General features: G+C 37.1%; 1 protein-coding gene across 16 annotated transcripts in view; it reads left to right on the top strand.

Annotated features, from left to right (window-relative positions):
• MAPK10 (mitogen-activated protein kinase 10) overlaps positions 1 to 24691 on the top strand; it is a 567525-nt gene that overhangs the window by 182664 nt on the left and 360170 nt on the right. For 4 of the 16 annotated variants that reach the window (XM_054683824.2, XM_054683821.1, XM_054683818.2 and 1 more), the window contains one exon: positions 7262 to 7321. The exons of the other annotated variants lie outside the window; for them this stretch is intronic. The gene's annotated coding sequence lies outside the window, so the exon portion shown is untranslated. The remainder of the gene's footprint in view (positions 1 to 7261; positions 7322 to 24691) is intronic. 16 annotated transcript variants of the gene reach the window in all.

Here is a 24691-nt window from a genome sequence, read left to right as displayed (position 1 = left end):
TGAGCTAGAGAATCCAGGAGTGGCCATACCAGAGATTCATTCCTTGTCTATGAGGAACTTGTGAGCCCCCATCCCATCCCGTGGAACATGGGTTGTGCAGGAGATTGAGGCCCTGAGTTCTGGAGTAAATGAAGATTGCCATGTGAAGGTCATTAAGGAGAGGTTGTTAAATGAAAATGTGTTGTTAACTACATGCTGTCGTAAGTGGTTGCAGTTTTCCTGCCCAGCCTGCCACCACTGGGCTGTGCAGTTGTCTTGTCCAGCCTGCTGCCACTGGACCATTTCTGTAATTAAGGCGGTTCTCCTGTCCAGCCTGTCACCACTGGACTCTTTCTGCTGTATGTAAGCCCCTAATTAAGCCCCATGTCTCTTTTGCTGGCCCTGGCTCTCTGGCCTCTTGAACCTGGTGCCTTTCCTATAGAGGTTAATAGGATTTCGGCATAATAGTTAGCTATAACTGTTTATGGCAGAGCTGTGTTCTGTGTTCAGTGCAGAGAACTGGAATTGAATTCAGTCCTTTTTTAATCTCCCATCTGACTGATTCCCACTAATACCTGGTGATTCATCTAACTCACCTCCTACACTGAGTTGGGTTAAAATGAGTCTCCACTATATTTGAGTAGCTTTGTGGGACTAGCCCTATTGTACAGAGTATTTAACATAAAGGGTTGTATCTTCTTGTTCATTTCCCTGTTTTTCTAACTATATCATAAGCTAGTGGTTCTTGGACTCTAGCTTGCAGCGGAATAACTGGTCTCAATTCCAGGGTTTCTAATTCAGTGAGTCTGCAATAGGACCTTGAGGATTTGCATTTCCTGCAAGTCCCAGGTGAAGGTAGTCAAGGGGCCATATTTGATTAGCACTGCTGTAAGCTATTGGAAGGCTTATCCAACCAAACTTGCCATAGTGAAAGCCGAGGGACTCTGCTTTTTGTTGCCAGCAAAATTATTGTCCATATATAGGTCTCTCCTTTACCTGTATTCTTCTGAAAGGTCTAGCACTCATGGGTCCTCTCAGTCCTCTTACATGATAGTCTTATATTAATCATTTACACCTTTGTGTAATCATAGCAGACAGTGCTCAGGTGGTTGCAGGTTTCTTTCTTACCTATTTCTTCTATTTAGTCAGTTAAAAAGACGCCTGCAAATTGTAAAACACAACAAATATGTGAGTTACTGTAGTGTTTGGAAGAACAAGATGATGGATTCCAACACTTTCCTTCTAGACATTGAGCTAAAAGCATTAACTCACTCAATTCTCACAAGACAGCTATAAACAGAGATTCTACTCTTTGCTTATTACAGATGAGGAAATCTAGAAGTGATCATCTAGATCTTTGCCAACTAAGGACTGTGTTGCTAGGAGTAGGTAAAAAAGAGTGATTGAGTCTGTGAAAAATACGATTCTCACATACTCTGTGGCTCTAAAAGTTGTATATATATGATATGTGTTAAAAATTACCTTTAATTGCCCAAATAGTTGTGTGTAGACTTTCTAGTATATTGAATATTTGAGAGCAATTTTATGTGTGTGTGTCAACACTGAAATTTGTATTTGGTTCCTTTAAGGTTGATAAGAATTCTGGGACTTTGAGTTTTCAAAATCAAATTATACTGATACCTCTTTGGACTAACGTCAAATACTTTAGAGAATATACTGGAGATATTAATGTTCAACAGAACACAGCAAACTTTGTCTTTAACTCTCATTTGAGGTGTATAGCCAATTGTTACACAGCACTCATTATTATAGCATATTATAGAGTAAATTCCTTTAGTTTTAACAACACATTCTGTTGCTATATAAAATTATATAAAATATGAGAGATCATCTTACCTATCATGATTATTGAGCTCAAAATTGGTTATGTCAGACCCAGAAATCAAGAACACCAGCTAGATTGATTCAAATAAGAAAGGCCTAGAGGAGACTAATCCAATCAGAGACATGGAACTCTGTGTTTGGAAACCATGATTGCAGACAGTAAGCAATTGAGTGTAGCTACTGCTACCTGCTAATACCTATAGAGTGCGCAGTATGTGTTGGGACTCATGCCAAACTCCTAGGATAATGGGATTTTCTCATTTAGTCTATGTAAATCATTCTGTGAAGTAGATAATATCACTATTTCATTTCCTTATTCAAGGTTATGAGTTAGCAATTATATAATTATTATATTATGTTATATGTACTATAGCATAGGGGTTTGAATCAGACTGCCTGTCTGCAAAGCAGGAGCCTCTAACTGCTATACAACTCTTACTGTCTACTAAGATAGAATTCGAAACCAAGACTCTCAACATCTGGGGCATATGGTTGCTGTACCCTCAGGAATTTCTTTTAATGCTGTGAGACAAGATTTCTATGGATTTGCCCCTCTCTGCTTACAGACAATCTTCCTCTGAAATAATTTTGCTTTTCTTATTTTCAAAAGGGTGCTTAAAATGGTAGGATTGAATTGCCAGAACTCAACTTTAAAATTGAATTTAAAGGGACCACAATAAGGGTTATAAACAGTGATAAACCTCCACAGTACATAAAAATAAGAAAGCATCACTCTTAATGGATGATCTAAAAGTGGCATGAAGCAGTAGGCATTGGTAAGTACATTAGCATAGAGAGAGTCAATGAATCATGAATGAAGAGTAATAGAAGTCTGTAGTTCAAGAAAACAGTCCTATAATCTGTGCATTAAGCCTTAGGGAGTAATTTTCACAGGAATGGTTAATTGTAAGAGGAGATTTGAGAGCATGCACTGATATCAATTCTCTTCCTTTCCTCTCTTAAGTGTTGTACCATTCTCTCCCATGTCATTCAGATGAATATAGTTATTATGCACCCACTGTGTGAAAAACATTTCACTAGAAAAAAAAAAAGAATATTGTTTAGGCTCTGAACTTTGAATCCTAAAACTTGACTAGGAATTCAAGAGAGACATAAAATAAATAGCTAATATAGGCTCTAATCTGGGGAGTTCACAATAGTCTACAACTAAGAATTGCAAGTTTGGACCTGACATCATGACAATATGATTATTACTTTGGTTTTTGGTATTGAGTATGTCATAATGCTAAGTTTAACCTTGGGAGGGTAAACAAACATAATCAAGGAGATCGCAATGGGGAGAAAAAGTGATTACTCAGGCTTCATATTAAAAAGTTAGGCAAAGGCTCTGATATGGTTTAGATCTGTGTCCCTACCCAAATCTTATCTCCGGTTGTAATGCCCACGTGTCAAGGGAGGGACCTGTAATCCCCATGTGTCAAGGGAGGGAGGTAATTGGATCATGGGGGCAGTTTTCCCCATGCTGTTCTCATGATAGTGAGTGAGTATCACGAGATCTGATGGTTTTATTAGCATCTGGCATTTCCCCTGCTTGCACTTCTCTCTCCTGCCGCCTGTGAAGAAGATCCTTGCTCCCCCTTTGCCTTCTGTCATGATTGTAAGTTTCCTGAGGCTTCTTCAGCCATGTGGAACTGTGAGTCAATTAAGCCTCTTTCCTTTATAAATTACCCAGTCTCAGGTTTTGTTGTTGTTTTTTGTGTGTGTGTGTGACAGACTCTCTCTCTGTTGCCCAGGCTGGAGTGCAGTGGTAAGTTGTACAATCTTAACTCACTGCAACCTCTGTCTCCCGGGTTCAAGCAATTCTCATGCCTCAGCCTCCTGAGTAGCTGGAATTACAGGCAGGTGCCACCACGCCCAGCTAATTTTTTGTATTTTTAGTAGAGATGGGATTTCACCACGTTGGCTAGACTGATCTTGAACTCCTGACCTCAGGTGATCCTCCCGCCTTGACTTCTCAAAGTGCTAGGATTAGACATGAGCCACCACACCTGGCCAGGTATTTCTTTATAGTAGTGTGAAAATGGACTAATACAGGCTCTAAGTCTTATAACCACTTTTCCCATATCATCCAGCACCAGGAACACATATGAAGCCATCACTATCTCTTGTTTCTGAATTACCAGAAAACCAAAATTGATTTAGTTCTTCTTCTGACTCAACATTAACCACTTGATATTATATTTAACTGCTTCCTTAGCCTTAATTGTATCGTGTGTGCCATAGGATCTCACTATAGGTGTCAGCCATGACAATGTGATTGCAAAATTCACAACTATAGGGAGTGCAAATTACCAAGGGTCCCAGATGCTGCTCTCTGAAATCCAATGTTGCATTTGAGCCCAGGCCATGCTTTCCGTGGGCTGCTTACCGCCCAGGGCTGACTGACAGAGATGTTAAGGCTGGCCTGTTTCTGGGATATCTGGACCAACTTTAGACTTGAGGCCACCGAATGGCCTTTTGAGTCTTCCTTAGACTGCACAGCAGTCTAGGAAGTTTCCATCCAAACTTTCTTCCCTTTCTCTTTCGCTGAGGGTCAGGCTTATACCTCAATCAAATGGCTAGTCTTGCCTGGTTCCCTCCCTATTTTCTTTCACGTGGGTTTCTTTTAATGAAATCCTTAAATGTTTTATCCTGTCTTATCAACCTCTAAGAAAACCTGGAATAACATACTGCAATTATAGGGGATTTCCTCTTTAAAATCCCAAAGTTTCTGCTCACAGGTTTAGCAGCTGATTTTTAAAAATATCCTGGCCCATGAATTCTTTTATATTTTCTGCACTGATTGGACATATTTTAAAATAGCATTATAGGATAATCAAGTATGTTTCTGCTTCCATGTGAATTTGCCTATGTTAAAACTGAATTAGAGAGCCCGTGGTGATAAATGATATGATGCTGTATTTGGGGATTGCAGATGGCTTCAGACATGGTTGGGTCAAGACACTCAAACTCTTTTATCAGAATACCATCTCTGTCTTTCTCAATTCTGCTTTCCTTTGTGTTGGTTTGGTTTTATTCTAAAGCATATTTTCCCGGTGAAGTGAAAAAAAAAAAAGTCCTCTTAGCAGCTCTAGACTTAGATTGTCTTACTGTGAACAATTTCCATAAAATGAGAGCACTAGTTTCCTTTTTGTTCCAGCAGTCTTAGGTATGACCTTCCTTGTTTCAGCACAGGTCATGTGCTCACATGGAAGTAATTACTATGGCTGGGGGCGTAGGATGCTTTTTCAGTGAGGCTCTAGTCATGTGTCTACCCCTGGAGCTCTGACAGTAGAACATAGGGGAGGAGGAGGGATAGTTTCTCAAAGTTTCAAGATACTCCAAAATGGCAGCAGATATCCAATACTAGGGTTATGGACCTTCAGCACCACTGAAATACATATTTCAGTGGTTCTCTCTTTGGGAAGATAATAAGCCCTAATATTTGTAAACCAATTTGAAAACACTGTTACATAAATAATTTACTTTGAGTTTTACAACATCTTGTGAATATTTTATAAATGAGAAAATGGAAACTTTAAGAGATTTGTTTAGGGTCATATTAATTAAAACACATAAAATAGACATAGAGATTATAGAATTGTCTGCAGTGAATTTGAGTCATACATTAAGCTTCCAGGTGGCCAAAGTAAAAAGAGAAACATGATTAGAAAGAATAAAACATATCAGCTCCTAATGGGAAGTAAAGCTTTTCTGACTTTAAGATATGTAAGAAATTTATCTTGTGGCAGTTTGTATACAGTGCTTTTAGTTATCTCAAGAACATCTTTCTACCAATTGTAATTTTTAACACAATTTCCTACATTGCTTTTCAATGGAAGCGAAGAATCTAAAGTGCAAATCAGCAAAAGCTAATCCTAGTAGAGGATAGAATAATGAGGTTCAAACCATTATTGCTGATGCCTACCTGTATACCATATCATTTGTATACATAAAGGAAATAGAAATATATCACATCTTGTGTTTCTGTTCTAACGTAGAACAGAATATATTCTATATATAGGAGTCCAGTGATAAACTCCTTGGACACTTCAGCATTTTGTACCCATCAAATTGTGTTTTGACTCAAAATTTAGTTATTTTCCTGTAGTACATTGCTTTCAATATATATTTAATCCTGTTAAAGGAACAGAGGCAAGTGGAAAATAAAAGTTCCACTTATAATGCATGTAGTTAGATATACTAAGACCATTAATTTGTAATTTTTAAGTTACAATTTATTAACTGAGAAAATTGACCTCGTGACCCACATTTGATTTTGTCATTTATTTTTACTTTCCATGTTTATGTAAGCACACAATAAAAATCTTCTTGTATTTTTGGATTTAATAAAATTCTTTTAAAAATAAAGGAATAATGGCATACTTATATTTCACTGAATAATTATATTTTATCAGTAGATCTCATAATTAAGCCTTTGAACTTTTGCCGTTAGGATGTCATTGAATTAGAAGTAATTGACTTCCAAAAAACTGCAAGGGAGTTAAACCAACATTGAACCCTTCTTTCAGAGGGCAGCGTCTGTTATATGTTAAGTAACATCTTATAGAATTATAAAGCTTGTTTTGATGTTTTATTTTTGTGAAAGATGTAAATTGATTCAAGTACATTTATTATAGAAAACAAGTTAGCTATCAACAATATCCTGGTTTGAGTGCACTAAACTGGGCTTTGGAACTAAAAGGCATTTTTTTATTCTTCTGTCATGTCTTTCTGGTAACTTACCATTCCAAATAAATTAAAACTCCCCATTACGTGGAGAGAGAGAGAGAAAGAGAGAGAGAGGGAGAGAGAGAAAGAGAGAGAGGAACCAGAAAAATCATTACGATCCCATGTACATCACTATAGTAATGTTCTCAGGGTTTGAAAGATGTTGGCTTCCTTGTAATACGACACTTTATCTTGAGAAATGTATAAACATGGGTGTGGGAAAGAAATGCATCAGTGGAAGAGCAATAACACTCAGTAATTAAGAGAAAAAATAATCAGCATGTAATGTCAGAGAAGAGGTGAGCTTTTGTCAGAAACTTGTCTAACCCTAAGGCATATCATTAAAAGTTCTAATGCAGTAGCAAAATAATGATAGTTTAGCAGGAACTTTATACGTGATATGACCGTAAAATGTGAAAAATATATTTGTATATCTGCATGATAAATGTATAATTATATTTGTATGTATTAGCAACATATACCACAAAAGAAAGCTTCAGCGGCATCATGTTTTCAAGGTAATGGTTTCCCATACCAATTTATATCTCATGTAAGGGAATTTTTCTATAGGAAGTAGATAATTCTATGTGTATTATAGAAAACTTAAAATAAATGTATTTTTAGTCATTATCAAGTTTTCATTCTTTTCTAATATTGCTAAGCAGAATTACTAACTGTTTCCTCCTCTATGTTCTCCTTGCACTAGGTTCAAACAACTAGGACAGCATTTGCCACATTATTGTTCCACTAATGAACCACCTCAGTGGTAAGGATATTAACGTCAGAGGTTTTCTTGCTCATCTTGTATTCCCAGTGCCTATTAGAGTGCCAGATGCACATTAGGTGCTCAGTAGTGAGTTTGTTGCATGAACCAGTTGATAAAGTCACATTGGGTGTAGATTATAGCTGCAATTCTTGCCCTCAAAATGGTCATAATATAAAAGTAGACAGCTTCTGCACAGCAAAAGAAAGATCAACAGAATAAACAGACAACCTACAGAATGGGAGAAAATATTCTAATATCCAGAATCTATAAGAACTTGACAAACAAAAAACAAATAACCCTACTAAAAAGTGGGCAAAAGACATAAGCAGTTACTTTTCAAAAGAAGACTTACAAGTGGCTGAGAAACATATGAAAATAAGCTCAAAATCATTAGTCATCAGAGAAATGAAAATCAAAACCATAATGAAGTACCATCTCACACCAGTCAGAACAGCTTTTATTAAAGACTCAAAATCAACAGATGTTGGCGAGGCTGTGGAGGAAAGGGAATGCTTATACACTGTAGGTGGGAATGTAAATTAGTTCAGCCACTGTGGAAAGTGGTTTAGAGATTTCTCAAAGAACTGAAAACAGAACTACTATTTGACCCAGCAATCCCATTACTGGATATGTATCCAAAAGAAAAGAAATTTTTCTACCAAAAAGACATATGCATGTGTGTGTTCGTTGCAGCAGTATCCACAATAGCAAAGACAGAATCAACCCAGGTGCCCAGCATTGGTGGACTGGATAATGAAAATGTGGTACCTATGCACCATGGAATACTACGTAGCCATAAAAAAGAACAAAGTCATGTCCTTTGCAGCAAAATGGATGTACTGGAGGCCATTATCCTAAGTGAATTAATGTAGGAACAGAAAACCAAATGCTGCATATTCTCACTCATAAATGGGAGCTAAATATTGGGTACTTATAGACATAAAGATGGTAGCAATAGACACTGGGGACTACTGGCAGGGAGGAAGAGAGGGACGCAAGGGTTGTAAAACTAACTATTGGGTGCTGTGCTCACTACCTGGGTGACAGGATCAATTTTACCCTAAATTTCAGCATCACACAACATACCCGTGTAACAAAACTGCACATGTACCACCTGAATCTAAAATAAAAGTCCAAATTATTAAGAAAAATAACAAGGTACATTAATATTGTAAGAAAAATGTGTGGTAAGTAAGAATCTTTTGACTTGAATTCATCCTTAAGAGAGGCAGGGCAGTGCATGGACTCTGCAGACATAATATTTGGGTTTGGTCTCAGCTCTGTTATTTACTAGCAGCCTGACTGCAGAAAAGGAATTTTACTTTGTGGGTTTCAGTTTCAGTCATTTTAAAGAGGACTTTGATAATAATACTATCTAGCATAGAGTTGTTATGAATGCAAATGAGTTGGTTCCCTTAGAACCCTGAAAGTAGCATCTGACCTAAAATAAATACTTAGTCATAACTATCTACCAGATCCTTGGGCCTTTTTTCTTTTCTTTTCTTTTCTTTTCTTTTCTTTTCTTTTCTTTTCTTTTCTTTTTGTTTGTTTTTGAGAATCTTTAGAAATACTAATTATGGGCATTTTTACCCAAAATTAAATTTTAGTGTTTCTTCATTACCTGAAGAACAAAGTTTTTGTTGTGTGGTCTGTCTGTCTGCCTGCCTGTGCGCCTGTCTCTTCTCACCCTCTATCTCCCCAGAACTGAGTTGAAGACTAGTGTTAGGAGTCGTGATAGTTGGGGATACAGATAGATTGGAAAGTAGGTAGTTCAAAAGTTTCAGAGTATTGCATGTTACGAGTTCTCTGTACCCACTTCTTAAAAAAGAATCATATTTTCTACATGGCAATTGATTGGAACAGAGAAAAAGCCAGTTTTGTTTTTTGTTTTTTTTTTGCCATAGCAGATTCAGAGCTTACATAATGATCTGGGAAATTCATTTGGAAAACTGAAATCACAAACTAGTTCCATCTTTCCTTATCATTGGATATCAGAATAAATTTGAATAGATTGAGTGCAAAGGCTAAGGGTCAAATAAATGATACCTATTAATATACAGAAAAAGGCAGAATGATAGGTGCAAGAACAAGGGTATTGCCCAGGGAGGAAATGGTAGGTGGAGTCAATCAGTGGGGAAAGAAGGGATCTCACACCCGGAAGCCCAAGGGGAAGTTAACAAGCACTCCTGGGAGTTCTCAATGCTTTGAGAAGGGCAAAGATGCCAACAACCATTTCTCTCTTCTTCAAAGATGTTTGGAAATCTTTAAAATGGGATATTTAACCATCTCTCTTAAAGTACTCTCTATCCCTTGGCAATACTACATGAAATATGTAGTTGTAATGTGGCCACATTTTCTTCACCAGAATCTTTTGCAATAGTCAGACTCCATGGAGTAGAGATATCCAGCTATCTGTAACACACTTGAAGGAGAAATTGATAAAGGTAACAATATAAAGGTTTCATTAAGAGTGACTAAATTCACCTCATAGATTGAGAACCTGACGCAGGTTCTCAATAAGTTAGACCAACCACACAGGGTGCTTCTTAATTTATAATTTCTTCTCACTGAGGAATCAATAAATATTTTAGATGTGCTTAATAAAAATATTTCTTTCCTGATCTGTTTCCAGAGCATCTTCTCTTTCTATTGTGTGTTCATCTTTTTTTTTTCTACCTCATTCTGTTCATGCTCTAGGCTGGTAGCACTGTCCCATAAAAATATAATGTGGGCCACAAGGTGAACCACATATGTAATTTTAATTTCTAGTAACCACATTAAAAAGTAAATAGGTGAAATTAATTCTAGTAGTGTGTACACTTAACTCAAACTGTAATAATTTTAATATGAAATCAATATAAAAATTACTAGTAAGTGTTATAGTTTGCTCACATCTCATGTTGAAATGTTATTCCCGTGTTGACGGTGGGCTTAGTAGGAGGTGTTTAGGTCATGAGAGTGGATCCCTCATGACTTGGTGCTGTTCTCACAATAGTGAGTTGTTTAAAATTATGTCGCACCCCCCACCCCTTGCTCCAGCATTTGCTATGTGACATACCTGTTCCCGTTTCGCCTTCTCTCATGAATAAAAGCTCCTTCCCAGAAGCGGAGCAGATGCTGGCGCCATGTTTCTGTACAGCCTGCAGAACTGTGAGCCAATTAAATCTCTTTTCTTTATAAATTACTCAGTCTCAAGTATTTCCTTATAGTAATGCAAGAATGGCCTAATATAATATGCTAGTTTACATTTTTTTGGTACTAAGTTCTGAAAATACAGAGTGTATTTTACACATAGTTTATCTCAATTTGGACTATCCCCATTTGAAGTGCTCAACAGCCACCTGTGGCTAGTGGCTATGGTATTGGGTGGAAGAGCTTTAGGTCTTCTCTGTTGGAAACGCTACTTTCTTTCTTTTTTTTGAGACAGAGTCTCGCACTCTTGCCCAGGCTGGAGTGCAGTGGCACGATCTCGGCTCACTGCAAGCTCCGCCTCCTGGGTTCGCGCCATTCTCCTGCCTCAGCCTCCCGAGTAGCTGAGACTACAGGCGCCCGCCACCAGGCCTGGCTAATTTTTTGTATTTTTAGTAGAGACGGGCTTTCACCATGTTAGCCAGGATGGTCTCGATCTCCTGGCCTCAGGTGATCCACCCGCCTCGGCCTCCCAAAGTGCTGGGATTACAGGCGTGAGCCACCGCGCCCGGCCGGAAACACTACTTTCTTAGGTTCACATAAAAAAGGCTCCTGCCTGCACAGATAGAATGGCGAGAATGGTGTGTTTTATGTGGTACAAACCGAATGCTTGTGTCTTCCTAAAATTCGTATGTTGAAACATTAATCCCCAAAGTGTGCCTTAGGAGGCAGGGCCCTTGGGAGATCATTAAGTTTAAATGAGGCCATAAGGGTGGAGCCCCCATGATGGGACTAGTGCTCATACAGGATGAGGAAGAGACACCAGGGCTTCCTTTCTCTGCCCTTTGAGAACACAGTGGGAAGCAGCCCTCTGCAAGCCAGGAAGAGAACCCTCACCAGTAATGAAATCTGCCAGCACCTTGATCTTGGGCTCTGCAGCTTCTAGAACTTTGAGAAATGAATATCTCTCCTTTAAGCCACCAGTCTATAATATTCTGTTATAGCAGCCCAGGCTGACCAAGACATTGTGTAGGATTATCTCCACTCCCCTGGCAACCTCTCCTCACTCCAGCCACAACTCCCTCCGCCCCAAAAACTATCAATACCTGGTGATTGATTGTTGAACCATTTTATTACAATGATTCAGTTACGTCATGCATTCTTTTGCTCCTCTTGGCATTTTTGATATTAATATTTCTTAATTCTTAGATGCTACATGAAAGCATGATTTTAGAAAATGTTGACACATGTTAGCTAACACATTAATCAAAATGGCTAGCTAAAAAATAGGAATTATAAGGAGAAAATGTTTATTTTATAACTAGAGATTAATTTTGGTTAGTTGTCCAAATATAAGACAGTTGAATTTTTATATACACTAAATAGTAACCAATAAATATGAATTTTGACCTTAGCTATAATATTAATGATACCTTCCTTTTTGGTATGATTATAAAACAAAGGTAACATCCTTTGCTTTTGTATGCAAGTCTGAGCTTATAGTACCCTTTGGCCCCAAATAGCTTTATGGAATATTGAAGGCTGCAATGACATACTGGGTTTTTATTGACTCAATACTGTGAATGAGTGTACATGGAGCTGTTTCCCAGAAGTGGTGGAAGATTTACATGCCTTTTTATTTTGGAGAGCAACGTTTCCCCACAGATGGTGAAAGAATGGGCACAGGTGCGTGAATATATTGATCCCCTCAGCCGCTAGAGCAGCTGAGTTTTGCCAGGGGGTGGCCCAGAACCTTTGGCTGTCACTTCAGCTAGGAGCAACCTCATCCATTATCCCCGAGCATAGTGCAAACATTGTTCCCTATATGAGCCAAGATTTGCTAACGTTTGGAAAACTCTGTCATTGTAGATCCAAATCTCACTTCACTTTTTAAAATAAATGAGATCCTACTCAAGATAGAAAGCATGCTAAAATGTCTGTCATTTATGGTATTTTCCCTGACATCCCTTTCCACGAGTCATTGTATCTTCCGAGTTTTCAGGTTTCCAAGTGAACTTTATCTTCTTCTTCTCCTTAAACCTATTAAATAAATGTTTCTCAGCTGAAAAAAATCCCATACCACTGTTAATAATTAAAAATTATTTTAAATATTATTTGTAGCAAAAAACAATTTGGAGCTAACAAAAATTAATTTAAACAAAGGGTAAATAATTATTTTATTTTCAAGATATATATGTTTTCTCAGTTTTGATATGTAGTTTGGTGATATAGTCTCTCTAAAAAATCACTGACAATAGCTTTCATTCTGAAATATTGGTAAGCCAAGTATGACATATTTTTATTTGCTCAAGAGGAATAAGTTTGAGTATTATCAATTCTTCTTTCTTTCTTTCTTTCTTTTTTGAAATGGAGTCTTGCTGTGTTGCCCAGGCTGGAGTGCAATGGCGTGATCTGGGCTCACTGCAACCTCTGCCTCCTGGGTTCAAGCAATTCTCCTGCCTCAGCCTCCCAAGTAGCTGGGATTACAGGTGCACGCCACCAAGCCTGGCTAATTTGTGTTTTTAGTAAAGATGGGGTTTCACTATGTTGGCCAGGCTGGTCTTGAACTTCAGACCTCAGGTGATCCGCCTACCTCGGCCTCCCAAAGTGCTGGGATTACAAGTTTGAGCCACCACGCCCAGCCCCTATTTCTTATTAGTCATCTGATGTTCTCTTTCTTCATCAATGTGTTTAAGTGTTATGCTCTTAATGTTGCAATAACAGAGTAGGTCTTTAATACTCTTAAAGAGGTACTTCACCTTATGTGATTTAGTGAGACATGCAGAAGGTGAAGAAGACACTCAAGGTCAGGGAGAGAGTTACTGTGGAACTTCAAGTCAGGTCTCTATTGTTGTCGCTGGTGTCATGGAGAGCCCTTCAAGCTTGCTTTCATTTTTTATTATTCTACTAAGTACCCTTTACCCACAGATATAGTGACAGTACCTCACCAGAATTTAAATAAAGGATGCTCTGGTTAGCATCACAACATAGAATTGTCTTTTTAAAAAAAGCTAAAAATATTTCTTGATTTCTTCAGGAAAAACATTGTAGTTTAGTGCCACAAAGCTGTAGTGGCAGTATGTAAAATATTCAGTTTGTCAATGCTTGCCTGGTAATGGTTCCATTAGAAACATTGCTTTATTTTTGATCACAAACATTGAGTTACAAGTAAGCATGAATATTTTTCTAGATTTATTAAAAAATGGAAGGACTGTCAATGTATAATCAAGTTTCTTGATTCTTTAATATACTTTTTTTTGTTTACAATAGTTAGTTTCCTTTAAAAAAAAAAGCTAGATCATTGATTTGATATAGAAGTGGAAATTGCAAGAAAAGAACTTAGATGGCCAAAAATTGGGTTGAATTTGTTGAAATAAATATCAACAGGCTATACTGGATATGCATCTTAACTTTCTAATTGAAGTTATGCTTGGGGGGAAAAACCGTTCCTTTTATTTTTTGTCTTGAGGACAAGTCAAGATATGCCTGTTTTTATCAACACATTTAAATTTGATCTCCACATTAAGCATTTAGATGCATTTGTATAATCCTCATTAAATCTGGCAAGTGTGCTCTGCCTCAAAGCCAGCCTCTGCAAGAAGTTACATTCAAGGACATAAGTCTGACTCCAGAAGCCTTGAAGAATAATATATAGAATTTTAGGTTATATTTCCTTCTGTAAGGAAAACTATATGCAGCTTATCATAGAGCAAACTTCCTAACAGTTCTCTTTATACCTCTCTCCATCTCCCCAAAGTCTTGCACTCATAACAGCTGCTAAAAATCTCTCCTGTACTCCTACGCAGTCTCCTCACCAACACACAGTCACCAGCCACTTCCTCCTTTTCCCTCTCCTTTTCCAAGCCATCTTGGCTCTTCCTGCTGCTTGCAGCATTTTTTTCAGTCATTCAGCAAGTATTTATTGAGTACCTTTTATGTATCTGACACTATCCTTAGTACTGAGGATAGAATGGAACACTATAATCTCCACTTGATCTGCTAGTCTGCTCCTTTTTTTTTCTTTTTTGTTTGCAGGAACAGGCAGGTTAGAAAAGATACAACTCAAAATAGCTTAGTAAAAAGGGAAAAAGTACTGTGATGGCTTATGTAACTGAACAGGTGTGTCTTGGTTCAGAACTCAGAGTCCGCTATTTTTCTACTCTGAATCCTCTTTTTTTTTTTTTTTTTTTTGAGACAGTTTCACTCTGTCGCCCAGGCTAGAGTGCAATGGTGTGATTTCGGCTCACTGCAACAACCTCCACCTCCTGGGCTCAAGCGATTCTCCTGCTTCAGCCTCCTGAATAGCTGGGACTACAGGTGTGCGCCAGCATGACCAGCTAATTTTTGTATTTTTAGTAGAGATGGGGTTTCACCACATTGGCCAGGCTGGTGTCGAACTCCTGACCTCAGGCGATCCGCCTGCCTTGGCCTCCCAAAGTGCTGGGATTACAGGTGTGAGCCACTGCGCCTGGCCATACTCTGAATCCTCTTGATAGGCTTCATTTTCTGACTCTGCCAGCTGTCCTTGCAGAGTTCCAGGCTCACAGCATGATAACACCCGATCCAGTGTAAGAGATACTCCACTTCCAGTCTGCTGCAGAGGGAATTTTAGAATTGAGCTTATTGGTCCTGATTAGCCTGACTTATAGGTCTAATACTCAATCCTGAAATTGCCACTGTGGCCAGGGAAGGGAATGTACTGCTAAACCTGTGGTGGGCTTCAATTCTGGATCCCTAAGGTAGAGATAATTTTACTTGAAGCAATTGGCCTGAGAATGTGAAAGGGCTATTTGTCCTGGAAGGAAGTAAGTGTGAATGCATGCTGGGTAATCAAAAGACAATGGTTCACGTCACTTGTTTTAGTACTATTTCTCTGCAGGATCCAACCTCCCCTCCTCATGCTAACAAGTGATATCTATCTTGTTGCATATGAATTATTAGCTTTATCTGTGTAATCTCAGAGTCAATGCAGGAATTTCATGTCCTAGATGAAGGATTCTTGCCTTCACTTGAGTGTCCCCAGAGATAGAGAGCTCACTGCCTGGCGAGGTATGCTGCCCCTTGTTTCTATATGCCATAGAATCAGGTCTCTGATTCATTTTCCACTCCACACTTGGCTTGATATGGAGTGACAAAAAATTCGTGAATGCTTAGAATTGATGGTTCTATTATTCTTCAATCATGGTACAGTTAAAAACGTTGCATGTAGATACATGCATGATATGACAAGACTGAACTACTCTGACTTGTATGACCACAAGGTAAAAATCTAAAGTATTAATGGATTTTGTTTCCATTTGCTCTAATCTTAAAGAAAAAATTTTCAAGGAGAGCTTTTTACTCTGATTGGAGTGGTGATCTATGATAATACTTATAGAGGCTTGCATTCTGGTAACATGCAAATTTGAGAACTTCAAATATAATTTTATGTACTAAACCTGTGCTTACAGAAGAAGCTGTTAAATATACAACTAGGATTGAATGTAAATGATGCATCTTTAGTTTCATCTTCCTCAATTTCATAACTGATTTTTGTGTAGCTTTCATATCTGAAAATGAGTACAAATATGGAGAAAATAAAAGGATCTTTCCTAAACAATATTCTAACATTTTTAAAAAGGTTGCACTGGTAATGCAAACAGATAAAGTAATGAAACTTCTCAGATAGCAATTATGTGGCACAGGCTCTGAGAGCTAATCTCTCAAAGAGTCAAGCCTAGTAAGATACCAGAGATAATATCTACATGGACAGAAGATTGATAGCTTCTTTGACAAGAGCAAATGTATTGCTTTGGGCTTAAAGCTCAGCACCTTCCCACAAGCCCTTAGCATTCATGATCAACTCCACACAGACCTTCATGATTGGATGTGTACTGTCCTCCTAGGAAATCCTATAGGCTAAGTTGGACATAAAAGGGTGATGTGTGGGTTCCCTCTCTCTTGTACCCATATCTGGGCATGTATCTATTATCCTCAACAACTCTCAAAGTGCCAGTCAATCAAAACATAGGCACCTCTATCTTGCTGGCAGTCTCTTCTAGCTCCTTTAGCTTTCTCAGACTTGAGGAAGGCACACATGTCTCCAACTGCAGAAAACATATTTGAAGCTTTCTAAGTGCTCTCATGGAAGCCCCTACCCTAGCTCAAAGTAGAGGTAGCATCCTGCCCAAGTTGCTTGGGGGAAGAGGAGGGTATGGAACTATAGTTCTCATCAATTCTCTTCTTTCTCTACATTCTAAGGTGTCAAAAGTGTTGCAAAGCTGTTTTGAAAATTCTGCCTTTTATTTTGGCATCTCATAGGATCAAGTGCAGTAGTTTTCAATCCTATCCAACCCAATAGACTTTTTAAATAATATCTTTTTATCATCTTCCTTTTCTACCATTGAATGAAACTCATAGAAATACAATCTACCTGCATATATGACTTTAAAGAATCAATATAATACCTAAACTGTGAAATAAGAGAGAAATAAAATTTTATGTATGTAGTAAAATGATATGCATTTCAGTATTTAAATACTCAGCATGGCTCCACTGGAAAAGAAAAGGAAAGAGGCAGATGTTTGTCCTTACTTGGAATGAATAAATTTAGATTTAGGAAAAGGCAATATTTAGTTGATGGTCAATCCTTCTTCTCTATAATTATTATTTTAAAACAAGCGACAAATAAATGTATTTGTAGTTGGATAGATGGGGGCAGAGAGAGAGGGAGGTTCTTTCAACATGAATTCAACAGCTAGAAATGCAGACTCATCTGTTTGAAATATTAGCAATTCAAATCCCACAAGTGATACTGCTTTTAGTAACATACTCTGAACTTCTTACTAACTCCCAGTACCTCCACAAAGAAAATAAAGCATCATACAATATTTCCTCTACTATACAGTAGTCAGAATCCTAGAAAATTTGATATATATGAAAACTATGACAAAATGTGAAGATTTGTCATGTGTTGGATATTATAAAATTGCACAAAACACAGGACAATTCTTCATTCTGTGGGGCTGTACTACACAACACCCAGTCCCCTTGGTCCCAACTTATAGTTGGGACCCCAATCACAGTAACAGTCAGTAAAGGCAAAAAAACAGAAAATAAACAAGAAACTCTAAAAACTATCCCATAGGGGAGTGTGGCATGCTCCCTTTCATTGAGAATTACTAATTTATTGTCTCATGATGGCTAGGACAAAGTTAAATGTTATACAGTAGTATTATTAAGTTTATTACAAAGATCATATTGTATTAATCCATTTTTGCACTGCTATAAGGAAATACCTGAGACTGGGTAATTTATAATGAAAATAGGTTTAGTTGGCTCATGGTTCTGCAGGCTGTACAGGCAGCATGGCAGGATCTGCATCTGGGGAGGCCTTAGGAAACTCACAATCATGGTGGAAGGCAAAGGGGGAGTGAGCATATCTTACATGACCAGGTTAGGAGCAAGAGGGTTGGGGGAGCTGCTACACACTTTTAAACAACCAGATCTTGTGAGAACTCCAGCAGGAGAACAGCACCAAAGGGGGAGATCCAGCCCCATGATCCAATCACCTCCCACCAGGTCCCACCTCCAACACTGGGGATTACCATTCGACATGAGATTTGCGTGGGGACACAAATCTGAACCATATCACATATTGAATGCTATCTGCCAGTTTTTGCATTAAAAACATTACATATATTATTTTGTTTTATTCATTTATTAATTCATTTGCTTATTCACTTAACAAATATTTATTATGTGCCACTTTGTGGTAGGCAGTGTTCTTTGAGCTAGAAATAAGAGATGACCTATTGTGTTGAGTACATTTCATGCATCTGTGTTTCCTTTTGAAACAAATATCATGGATATAATTTCTATTATTTATTAATATTGATTTTTATATGTATGTTTATGCTATATATTAAGGTTACATAAAGTGATTTGGATATAGTCATTTTTACATGGATTCAATCACCATCCTTGAATTAACTTGTTATACAATAACAGTGAAGTACAAAAGTAAGTCAGCTAAGGTTTTGTGACATCAAGCCAGTGGTCAGGATTTCTAGAAGCAGCAAGCTACAGATACTTGTTTCTTGCCCTTTTAACTCAAGTTCCCATAAGGAGCAGTAAATAAAAGTCATCTTATGTATGATTAGGCATATTACTGAATTGACACTGAGGTATCTGCTGGGTTCTTCTTGTGTTTGCTTTTATATTTACTGTACTTGGTTATTAATATTTGTCAGTTATTAATTTTAGAGTTATATGAAATAAGTTACTACTCAAACATTTTTATATCCTTAGTCACAACTATAAAATATATGGATATTTACTGACAAATGATAAGTAATATATAATGCCATGTAATATCATGGAAAGTTTTATGTAAGCCACGTGTATATTTTATATATATTCTCTCTCTCACACACACACACACACATACATGCACACACACACATTTTTTTTCCTAAACCTTTTGAAATAAATTACAACTTACATCACAGATTGTGGTTCTTTAAGTATTCAGTGTGGATTTTCTAACCCGATTACAGTACAGTTATCAACTTCTTAAATTTACATTGATAATCTCCCATTTGTTTAGTACTTTTATTGTTTTTTATATTTTTATTATATATTTGATAAATGTTTTTATAAATATTATATATTTATTATTTTTTCTGGATACTTTTGTATATATTTTTAAAATAGTTTTTAAAGAGACAACTTTCTAGCTACTCTAAGTAACTGTCTTAAAGCCATTAGTTATACTCAAGTAGTAATAGTATTTCATATAAATCAGCACCAGATAGATCCAGTTAAAACATAAACAGCTGATAGGAGGAGGAGGGCTAAAAAACCTAGAAAAAAGACTCACTACTTGAAAAAAACGTCAGTTCAGTTTACTCTTTCCATATTGACAGGTCCTTCATTGCTGTCTTTTTCCTTCTGCCACACAAGGAGAATGAAAATAATAGCTTCCAAACAACCAGGGCAACCAGGGCTTTCCCTTCACTTCTTTTGAATAATGTACAGACATTGAATAGAGGTGCGGTGAGGCAGCGTCAGCTATTAAGAGTTAAGTGGTCAGGGACTTGCTCCAGTCCAAGCCTGGATGTTGAGGAAAAATAAACATCAGGAAATGTGTTTTATAATTCAAGATTCTGGGTGAATTGATAAATATTATGCCTTGCACAACCTAAATAGTTGTTTATTATAAAAGGAAGCTCTAATTTCCTGTTTAATGTAAAAACTTGATTGTTTTGAGTTTTATAGTTGGCTGTTTTTACTGAGTATATTTTAGTAATAGTGCAGAAAATCATTGGCAAAATTAAATCAGGCAATGATATTTCTTATTCAAGTAAAATGTGTTTCCGTTGTGCTCTTGGGCTTGAAGGACATCCTCCCTATCTGAGACAATCGTCATTGCCCACTTCCCCAAACAACCAGCCGTAACGTGACCAGCTCCCTGTGCCCCTCCAGCTCCTTCATTTCCAGCCATGAAGTGCGTAATAAAATATGCTACAGCCATTTTCAAGCCAGATTAGCGTTTTTCTCCAGAATTTGTCTTTTCCATAGACTTCTGTTCTAACTACTCATTTCCATCTCCTTGATTTTTATCCTGTTGGTGTCTTGCCCAGATTTTTTTCTTTCTGTACACTCTTTAAATTGAATAGTATTTTTAGACAGCCTACTCAGCCTCTCTACCACAGTCTTGAGGCATATGATGTTCCGCATTCAACCCAGTTTCCAAAGATATCCTAGCCCAATCTTGATCTCAGAGCCCCAGATCATTCTGTTATTTTATCTGAAAAGTGGGCACTGGATGGCCAAGATGTAAGCCTCCAAGTTTCCGCCTGTAGTGTACTACGGCTTTTTGTGGGCAGAGAACTTAAATTTGTAGAATCAGCCTTTTGTGTTAATCCCTACAGTTGCTCAATAAATATTTGCTAAGCATTTACAGGGAATCAGATATTGTGTTATGTGTTAGAGTTTCAAGGGGGACAATAAATAGGACCTTTCCCCCTGCTGTGCTTGGAATCTCAATAATTTAAGAAAAAAAACTCTGAAAAGCAGATGAAAGCAAAATATCATCTCTGTCATTTATAGATCAAGATTAGAGTCATAGATTCATGAGAGACCCAAGTGAACCAATGAACCAACTCTCAGAATTAGGAAGACCTACCAATGTGGTCCCTGTAGTCCTGGACCAGGGCAGGCAGATCTTTTCTCCACAGGGATTTAGGCTCTAGAGGTGAAGGGAGATACTTCCTGCTGTGGACAGGCAGCTCCGAAGAGGGAGTATGGTACACCTGTGCATTCCTGCTTACTTTTCTCAAGCTTCCACTTCTCTTCCCCAGGGAAGAGTGAGTAAGTGGACAGAGAGATGCTAGAAGTATGCTTAGCGAATCGTATCTCCAATGTCAACCAGGAGCGGAGAATCGCAATTCTCTTCTAACAGAATGTACTAGAGATGTAGTGTTGTGTAGACATGATTCCCCCCCCATTTCCCTCCGAATGTTGTTCGTAATCAGGTGGGAGAAGGCACATTTTAAAGACGTAATTAGAAATGATGAAGAAGGATGCAATTCTTTTGTACATTGTACTTTCAGGGGGCAGATCTTGGATGATAAATTGCATGTCTTTTAAATAATTTTTTTATGAGTCACAGAATTTTCTTTACCTGGCTAAGACTGGATAAATACTACAGTACTAGGGTTTTCTTTCTGTGTGTATGCATGTGTGCTATATAGTCTAACCACCTTCTTGCTGTTCATAGTCTTTGTTTACATTAGACACAATACAATTAATTGTTTCACTTCACTAAGTTATAGTCAATTTTCAGCCTGACATCATAGAGATTATACCCAGGTAATTTTAATGGAGTGTTGGGTGTTCCAAATTCTTTGGTTTTGCATCTACAGGGAATCTTTTGATTTACCCATCCAGGGAGCTAATCATATTCATTCTGTGTGGATTTTTACAAGTTTAAACCTCAGATTTGTTTTCTTCATTTTAAAATTCTTGGGAAGTGATTTGTGGAATCCAAATAGATGTTCAGAAATAACCATTCTTTATCAGTTCATATTAAAGATATATGATTAATTTATAAAGGACCAATGATTACATAGTTTATATTTTAAAGAAAAAGAAATATGTATAAGAAATGTTAGCAAAGCAGTGAGATGAGAGAAAGAACACTGTTAAAGTCAACCACAGAGTGTTTTTGAAATTTCACTACATGTAAAGAATTCCTTTGGAAAGGTTATGCCATTTCTAATGCCAAGTTTTGCCTCATTAAACTTTTAAATGGTAAATTAACAATGATTGTTAAATTGCTAGCAATGGCAAAAATAACCAGCAATGGTTGGTAAACTAAAATAGTTGAATAACAAGTAGGAATTTGCCAATTCTTTCCCCAGTAGCTAGTCAATAAATTGGCAATATTATTATTTATTAATTATGTATTTATTTTATTTTCATTGAAATTTATTTTATTTTCTAAAACTGAGAAAGATATGTAGTAAAGGAATGGTAAATGAAGGGCAAAGTATGAAAAAAAAGTGTTTTCTGTACTTTTAACATCCTCAATAAACCTACTATGCTAATGCTATGCCCAAGAGCATTATATATATAAGAAAACAATTTAGGTGTAATTAAATGTATCATATCTGTTTAGATATATCTAAATGCATCATATCTGTTTAGATATATTATATTTAAATGTATCATATCTGTTTAGATGTACTATATCTGTTTTTTCCTTTTTCTCTCTAGTTTAGGTGAAAGTTGTTAAAACTTTAGTTGTTTTCTTTCAATATAGCTGTGTACTACTTAATTTCTTGCTCTACTAAAATGTTGCAAACAGAGTTGTCATAATTTCTGTGAAATATCATAAATAAAACACTTTTGTCAGCTTGTACATCTAATCCTACAGTTGGCAAATCTGTCATCTCCACATTGAAAGCATATTCTGAGTGCAGCCGCTTCTCTTTTTATCTGCCCCTGCTGTCCTCCTCCAATGTAATGATCATCTCTTGCCTCAGCCGATGTCCTAATTTGTGTCCTTGCCTCCACTGTTTCCACCTAGACTCTAGTCTGCACAGGCCTTCTGCTCCCAGAGTGGTCCTAGTATAAATCAGGCTCGCTTTCCGCACTTCATAGCTTCCCATTACATAGAATAAAGTTCGGGGGAGTCCTTACCAAGCCTTCTGGCTACCCTATGGGCCTCACTTCCTACCATTCTCCCATCCATCGCTGGCCTTCTTGCTGTTTGTTTGAGTACACTACACTCTGTCCCATCTCAGCGTTCTTGTACTTGCTATTATCTTTGCCCTGAATACACAAACTTTTCTGTTTAAATTTATTTAAATTTATTTTGTGCCTGAAAACTTATATAGCAGGGACTTGTTCTTGCAGTTTTTCCAGTTCCTGGTGTAGCACCTGGCACACAGATGGCACTCTAAAGTTTATAAATGAATAATATCTGATGAAAACATCAAAGCTGCTTTCTAGATTTGTGGAGATTGCCCAGATAAATGAAGTCACGGTAAAGGGTAAGGAGAGATTTTATGTTTCTCCAACACTTGTAATATTTAAATGTTCTGTAGAAACTATTGAGTACAAACTAGTCTATTAGGCTTCGAAATGTAGGATGAAAGAAATGATATGTCTTCTGAGAGATCGAAGAATGAGAGCAAAGAGATTTGAAGGATTAAAAATTAATCAAAGAAGATAAATCAGGCCATTAATTCTTCAGAATTAATATGCATGTTAGTCACACATTTTGCCCTTTTGCCTTTCAATTGTGTGTGAAGTAAATTGTTATCTCTACATATGATTACCTAAGTTTTCTTTTTGTAAATGGTATTTAATTCTTTTAGAAAGTAAACTTTCTACCTTTATCAAATGTAAGCTTAAAGGATAAAATAAAATTAAAGAGGAAAATATTATTTTATTCTCTATTAGAAAACAAGCCAAGTTTCTATGTTTTGAAGACATGTCTTGGTGTTTTAATTAGAATACCTTTGGTTAATATTTCAGCTTGAAGTGATATAAAAGTACAATAACTATTTCACTGGTTCATACTTAGGTCATATTCTACATAAAATTAATAACTGGTTTATTTTTGGCATTAATATACTCCATGGAAAAATATAAAAATAAAAACCAGGAAGGAAGTTTAGTTCATAAATTGTTTAGCTACCTGTTTATCATATGCTAAATGGAAAAAGAAGAGCTCAAAGGGTAAATGAGTAGAACAGGTTACATTCTACCCTTCACTGTGGAAAACTCGCTTAACAGGCAGACAGATCCTGACATAAACTTGCCCCAGTCACACAGCCCAGAGGCACCATTGAAGGGCTAAAGGATTTGCTGCTTGTGGGCTGCATAGTCTAGACTAAATACTCAACACCTCTTTGGGAGAAGTTTACTGTAAAGAGCTTGGACTTTTCCAGTCTTGTAGCCACCAAAGGGAAGGGAAATAAAAGAACAAGACTTCATGGGAAGGAAGCCTAATGTTTGCCTGAGATTACATTTATTTTATTTAACATTTACTTATATAGTTCTTACACTATGCAGAATGAGGATCTTCTAAGTGCTTAAAAATTCTTAACTCAATTTACTATTTGTACTAATTTTATGAGATATGTAGTTTCATTATCCTTATTCTACTGATGAGGAAAGTAAAGAGAGGTTAGACCGCTCACTCAAGGTCACACAGCAAGTCAAGAGTAGAAGAAGCAGTGATGTGAACCCAAGGATTTGTCTCTGGATCCCTGCTCTTAATACTCCACTGCCTGTCATGTTGAACTAAAACAGTGGCTCCCTGACACTACTGAGAAACAGAAAAACAGAGGTTCTTTAATATTCATGAGCAGCAGAATCACCATGACAGGAATGTGAGGTGCAGGATGGGAATCAAAAAGATCATACTCTCAAAGAAATGTATGGCCATCTTTGGTTAGTAACCCAAAGACTATATACTGCCATAGTTGCTGCAAGTGAATACATTCATTCTTAATTTAGTTACACACCATGTGTTTATTGCGCTCTGACTTTATGCCAGGCACCGGGCTAGCATCTAGGTGAACAAGCAGTCACAGCCCATATCCGCAAATGCTTTTCAGTCCACAGGTGAGAGAGCTATTAGACATAAACAGACACATAAAATAGATAATCACAAACTGTGATAAGGTCTGAGGGAAAGCAATAGGGTACAATTAGAATAATAAGTAAAAGCTTAATTTAACAAGT

Source organism: Pan troglodytes, chromosome 3, assembly GCF_028858775.2.
Source record: "Pan troglodytes isolate AG18354 chromosome 3, NHGRI_mPanTro3-v2.0_pri, whole genome shotgun sequence".
NCBI lineage: Eukaryota > Metazoa > Chordata > Mammalia > Primates > Hominidae > Pan > Pan troglodytes.
This window is presented reverse-complemented; position numbering and strand designations above follow the sequence as displayed.